A 6,692-nucleotide genomic window follows, 5' to 3' on the forward strand; every position below is an offset into this window, starting at 1 on the left:
ACGGTAATTATCGCACTAATGGCGAATAGAGTAGTCAGAAACATTTAAGACTTTGGTTAGTAAATACATTTTTTTTTATTGAGACTGTCCACTATGCCATTGAGGAGTAGGCCGAGTACGGTCCGCATATTAGATAGTACCAGGGTACGTTCCTCGGTATAACCGAACCGAACCCAGAGTACGTTCCGGCAGTACCCTGGGGACGTAGGACGAAATAATTTCTGTCTCCATATAACCTTTTTTTATATTTTGGTGAGGTTATTGGCGACAGAATGGGGTGATTGAAAGTTTTTGGAGATCGCCTCATGCAAAATGCATGCCGCTGCTAATGCGCCGCCCGTACGCCGTTATTGGGCACGAAAAAAGAAAACACCCTACCGTTGTCCCTCTCTACATGATTCACCATTTGCTACCTGATATGTGATATACATTCACTTCATCATTTATTTCACTTCTTAAAGGATTGAATTATTTCAGAAAACCTCGCCATTACATATACCAACATTTAGTAAGGTCACCAGCCCCCGCCATTTTACGAAACAATCGAGACCAATGGCTGAGTACGGGTAGCCGTCGCCGTTCGTTGAAAGCCCTTTTATTGGCGTTAGGGTTCATAGGGTTAGGGTGTAGCGGTAGGATTAGGTTACGGGTTAGGTTTTAGGGTTATGGTTTAGGTTGGGTTAGGCGTTCTGCTCATCTAAACTTCTAAAATCGTGATTTTATTTTTTCTTTTTCCCGGCGTTATTTCGAAATTCTGCGCCACGCCGAGCCATCTTTTGTCTCGTTACAAGTATGAAACGCGAATGGAACTCCGTACCTGTAGCCTCGGAGGACATTAAAGGGACGTATGCCTCAGGAGTTTACTTGCATACAACTTACTTTCTGTATAACAAGTCTATACCCACATGTATTTGCGTCACCAGTACATAAATTAGATTGATTTCACACATCCAACGCCTACGAAATTTGAACGGCGCCATGACACCGCGCCGTGCTGCCACCCGTGAAAAATGTTGCGCTATTTGCATTTTATTTTGCAGGGTAAACTGACCGACGAGCTAGATCACAAAAGTGCAGATTAGTATTTATACCTAATATGCTATTTATTTAACCGACGCTATTCATTTTAGTCGGCGAGTTATCCATCTATGTAACTGAAACTATATGATAAAAAAAGTTTACTAGAATATTACACATCCGTTTGCTTTTAAAATGAATAACAATAAGAAATACCCTTGAGTCTCGTAGCCATTGGCTGACGAAAGTTGGTCTTCTGCGCAACTTCTCAGATCGTCGCCGCTCTGCAGTGCGCCACCGTTCGTTGTAATCAAACTGTAGTCGTTAGTTTTTAAAAAATTTTTTTAAAATATTTCTAATTGCGGTGAAATTGAACATGAAACTTTTATATGTCTGCGGCAATTATAACCTACAATTGCTGAAAATAAACCCTAGAACCTAACGCAGGCTCACTGTTCCTTTAACCGATGACGGACTACCGTACGCCGTAGCCACTGCCATACATATTCATACTATAGTCTAAATTAAAATGTCGGACTATAAGCAGCGCGGCGTGGTGGCATAAGATTGCAATATGGCTGAACACGCCACGGCCGGCGTATGGCCGCACGCAATTGGCATAGGAATGAGGAAGGAGAATGGGGAGAAGTGGTGGAGGAGGAGGGACGAAGCTGTGAGAGAAGGAGAAAGGGGAGAAGGTGGTGGAGAAGGGAGGGAAGGGAGAACGCTGGTCCGAAAGCAGGAACGGGCGGTAGAGAGAGGTGGTGACGAGCAAGCGACCGGGGAGGAGCTGGTGAGAAGGAGGAGGGAGAAGCGGAGGTGTTCGGAGAAGGAGGCCCTAGGAGGACGAAGCTGGTGAGAAGGAGGAGCGGAGAAGAGAGGTGGTGGAGAAGCGAGGGGAGAAATGCTGGTGGAGGAAGATGGAGGGGAGAGGTGTGAGGAGGGGAGGAAGCTGGTGGGAGGATGGGAGAAGCTTGTGGAGGAGGAAAGGGAGCGGGGGGAGAAGGAACGCTGGTGGAAGGAGGAGGGGAAAAGGGAAGGTGGTGGAGGAGGGAGAAGGCTGTTGAGAGAAGGAGGAAAAAGGAGAGAAGGGAGAAGGCGGTGGAGGAGAGGGTGAGAAGCTGGTAAGAAGGAGAGGGGAGAAGCTGTGGGTGAGAAGGAGGGAAGGGAGTAAGGGAGTGTTGGAAGAAGGAGGAGGGGGAGAGCTGGTGGAGGAGGGAGAATGGGTGGAGGAGGGGGAGAAGCTGGTGTGAGCAAGGAGCGCAGGGGAGGAAGCTGGTGGACACGAGGAAAGGGAGGAGAGCCGCGAGGAGAAGGAGCTGTGGGGGGGAGAAAAGAGTGGTGCGAGGGGGAGAACGCCGAGTGAAGTCTGGTGGAGAAGGAGGAAGGCGGGGGGAGAGGGAGAAGGGGTGGAGAAGGGGGAGAGGAGAGAGCTGCGTGGAGGAGAGGGGGAGAGCTGAGTGGAGGGAGGAAGGGGAGAAGGGGAGGTGGTGGAGGAGGAAGGGAAGAGCTGGTGGAGAAGGAGAGGAAGGAGAGGAGAATAGGGTGGTGGGTTACGGAGGGGAGAACTGGTAGAGAAGGAAAGAGGGAAGTGAGAGGTGTTGCCGCAGAAGGCAGGGGGAGAAAGCTGAGAAACTGGTGAGAGAAGGGGAGGGGGGAGAAGAGAAATGGTGGGGGAAGGAGGGGAGAAGCTGAGTGGAGAAGGAGGAGGCTGCGAGCAAGGCCCGAGATAGGTGGTGGCACAGGAGGGGGGAGAGCTGGGTAGGAAGAGGGGGGGGAAGCTGTGGAGAAAGGGGGAAAGCGGAAGCGATGGGGGAGAAGGGAGCTGGTGGAGGAGGGGGAGAGGGAGCAAGGGCGAAGCTGCCCTGGTGGAGAGGAGAGGGGAGAAGTAGCTGGAGAAGGCGAAGGGCTGCGAAGAGCTGGTGGAGAAGGAGAGGGAGAGGGAAAGGTGGGTGGAGAAAGGAGGAGGAGAGCTGCGTGGAAAAGGAGGAGGCGCGGAGAAGCTGGTGTGCGCAGAATGAAGAAGCGCGCACAAGAAGGGAGAAAGCTGGTGCAGAGAAGAGGAAGGTCCGAGAAGAGAAGTGTTGGAGAAGCGAGCATCGGAGAAGGCTGCCGATCGAGAAGGAGAAGGGGAGAAGGTAGTGGAGGAGGGGAGAGCTGGTGGAGGATGGAGGGAGCACGGGAGAATGCGGTGGAGGAAGAGAGATTTCGGCAATGTAACGCGCATTGTACAGTAATGCGAGTCAGTGCAAAGTGAATCCTGTTTATTTATTGCTGCTGCAGGTGCCCATGATATTCAGCACCAAAATGTACCCCTACTGAACGTATTTGACATTTCTAGAGTGCTCTGTCTTGATTTGCATCAAGAACAAACAAACAGAGACACATTCACAAATATGTATAAGATATCATATGTGCCGTGCATGATAGCAACAATGAGTTCTCATTATCTTAATGATATTTGGTGTACCAGCAAGATGGGGGGACTGTTACGGTGTGGCGCAGGTTTGCTATCTCCGATTGCTCTTGTTTACACTGTTTCTTGAGGCAAATAAAGTAAAACAAATACAATTTATGCTATTTGCGCTCAGATCGGTGTGATCATAATTGGAAATTGACTGATAGTGAATTTCAACACAAGGCAAACATATGCCACCACTGGTGGGTTAATGTAATTCTTGTCGTTTCAAGTTTCTTGCTTCCTGTTAGTAGTAGTTGCTGTTTGGTTGTTTGCTTGTTCGGGTTGTGAAATTGACAGTGGATATAGTGAACTAGAGTATAACTTATAAAAAAAAGCTAGACTGCAGTGCTACCATGTAAAGTTTAAATAAATAACAAATCAAATATTATAAAATAGGGATATTTTTAATCTAAAATTTATGGAATTACAGATTATTTGCATTCGTCAGGTTGCTGCACTATCAGGCAGTTCATCAGTTGTTTTACGCCATCTCTCCATCTGGTTATAGGGTAAAATATAACTATGTGACTGAAAACTCCAACAGAAAGATAATGCTAATTCCTATTCCTAAACCCATAACTAGTTCCCTAGGCTATATACTGCTGTATATGCCCATTGATTAGTGTTACTCTACCCCAACAACTATAAATACAGAAAAACTTGTCTTCATCTAATGCCTAAACAGGGCTCGACTTTAACGGTGGCCCGGGTGCCAATAGCCACCTGAAACGGCGTCGGGCCACCTGAAACTGTCGGGTTGGTGGCCCGCCTGGCCACCAATAAAAATAAGGCCGTGCTACGCGACCGTTCCGCGAACGAGAGCGCGCCTAGGCTGACGCGTTCGGAAAACATCCGATCTCACACATAGCATCTTGCGACACGTACACGCATGATTACCGCAACTGGGGACGCTCTGCTGCATTGCAAGTGTGTGTGTACCGTGTGCGTACCGCTGTGTGCATATGCGTCGTGCGCCCGTGGCGTCGTGGCGTGTGTACGCGCGTGGCTGCCTGTGTGTGTGTGTGTGTCGGGTTGGTGTGCATGTGTGCTGCCGCACGCGCGTGTGTGTGCTAAGCGTGTGTTTACTGGAAGCAGGATTCTGAGAATGTCAATCGCCCAACAAGAAACAATGCTTTACTTGGCCCTAAATCAAAACAGTAAGTGCACCTCGCAAAATCCATTCGCTACCATCAAGCTGGCTGGGTTTCGTTGGTGCCAGATTCAGTTCTCCACGCAGTTCAAGACAAGTGAGTACATACCAGAGTGTATTATAGAGAGGGGTGTAGCGGATTGATACACTGCTAGCGACAGGAAGCGGTGTTAGTGGGAGAGGGGCTAGGCATGATACACTGTACGAGACAGAGAGCGGCGTGTAGGACGGAGGGGGTAGGGAATGATACACTGTAAGAGACAGGGCAGGCGTGGGTAGGGGGCAGGGCTGTGTAGGGATTATTACACTGTAGAGACAGGGAGGTGTCAGGGGAGGGGGTAGGGAATGAACACTGTAGAGACAGGGAGGGGTGTAGGGGGAGGCGGTGTAGGGATAAATACACTGTAAGAGAAAAGGAGGGGTGTAGGGAATGATAACACTGTAGAGACAGGAATGCGTGTAGGGGAGGGGTGTAGGGATGATGTACTGTAGAGACAGAGAGGTGGTAGGGGCGGAGGTGTAGGGATGATACCACTGTAGCAGGACCAGGGATCGGAGTGTAGGATGATACACGTGTAGAGACAGGAGGGTGCTAGCGGGGCCGAGGCGGTGTAAGGAGGATACACTGGCTTAGATCTAGACCCAGAAGAGGGGTGTAGGGGGAGGGTGTAGAGGATGATACACTGTAGAGACAGGGAGGGTGTAGGGAGGGGTGTAGGAATGATACAATGTAGCAGAACAGGGAGGGTGTTAGGCTGGCGAGGGGTGTGGAGGGGTGATAGGGATGATAACACTGTAGAGACAGGGCAGGGGTGTAGGGGGACGGTGTGTAGGGATTACTACACTGTAGCAGACAGAGAGGGTGTAGGCGGGAGGTGTGTAGGGATGATACACTGTAGAGACAGGGAAGGCTGTAGCGGGGAGGGGTGTCTAGGAATGATACACTGTAGAAACAGGAAGGGTGTAGCCGGGGGAGGCGGTAGGCGATGATACACTGTACAACATGGCATGGCGTCTAGCGGGGCCAGGGGTTGTAGGAATGATACACTGTAGGAGACAGGAGGGGTGTAGGGATGATACACTGGTAGAGACGACGGGAGGCGTGTAGGGGAGGCGTTGTAGGAACATGATACACTGCTTAAAACAGTGAGCGGTGTAGGGGCGGAGTGGGTGGTAGGCGATGATACACTGTAGATACACGACGCAGGGTGTAGGGGCGGAGGGCGTGTAAGGATGATACACTGTAAGTCCAGGACAGCGCGCAGGAGTGTAGCCGGCATTGATACACTGTAGAGACACGGGAGGGCTGTAGCGCCGGATGATACACTGGTAGGAAACAGTGAGGGTGGAGGGGGGAGGGGTTAGGATGCATACACTGTAGATACAGATCGAGGGTTGTAGCGGGGAAGGGGTGTAGGAGGAGTACACTGTAGAGACAGGAGTGGTGCGTAGGGGCGAGGGGCTGTAGGGCATCATACACTGTAGAGACAGCGCAGGCGCTGTTAGCGGTGGAGAAGTGTAGGGATGATACCACGTGTATAGACAGAGAGGGTGTTGGGGGAGGGGTGTAGGCGATGATACACTGTCAAGACAGGAAGGGTGTAGGGGGAGGGCGTGTAGGGATGATACACTAGAGACAGCGGATGGTGTAGGGGAGCGGTGTCAGAATAGGAGCACACTGTCTAGCACGACAGTGCCCAGGGTGTAAGCGCATGATACCTTAGCACGGAGGCAGGGACGGTGGTAGGGGGAGGGTGTAGGGATGATACACTGCTTCAGAGACAGGTCGAGGGTGTAGGGGAGGGGTGTAGGGCATGATACACTGTAGAAAACAGTCAGGTGTGTAGGGGGAGGGTGTAGCGGATGATACACTGCTAGATACAGAGCGAGGGTGATAGCGGGAGGGGTGTAGGGATGCAGTACCACTGGTAGAGACAGAGAGGGGCTCGGAGGGCGTGGGGGGGCAGCGGGCTGTAGCGGATGATACACTGTAGCAGACAGGGAGGGTGTAGGCGTTGGAGCAGGTGTAGGGATGCATACACTGCTAGAGACCAATTCTGGCGG

General features: G+C 51.0%; 1 protein-coding gene across 2 annotated transcripts in view; it reads left to right on the plus strand.

The window, feature by feature from the left end:
- The window catches only part of LOC106813394 (39S ribosomal protein L46, mitochondrial-like), a 14,192-nt gene that overhangs the window by 4,833 nt on the left and 2,667 nt on the right, over positions 1-6,692 (plus strand). The window contains exon 1 of one of the 2 annotated variants that reach the window (XM_014817537.1): positions 4,593-4,635. The exons of the other annotated variant lie outside the window; for it this stretch is intronic. The gene's annotated coding sequence lies outside the window, so the exon portion shown is untranslated. Of the gene's footprint in view, positions 1-4,592; positions 4,636-6,692 lie in introns of those variants that run through there. 2 annotated transcript variants of the gene reach the window in all.

The sequence above is a fragment of the Priapulus caudatus genome, unplaced genomic scaffold (genome assembly GCF_000485595.1).
Source record: "Priapulus caudatus unplaced genomic scaffold, Priapulus_caudatus-5.0.1 Scaffold23, whole genome shotgun sequence".
Lineage (NCBI taxonomy): Eukaryota > Metazoa > Priapulida > Priapulimorpha > Priapulimorphida > Priapulidae > Priapulus > Priapulus caudatus.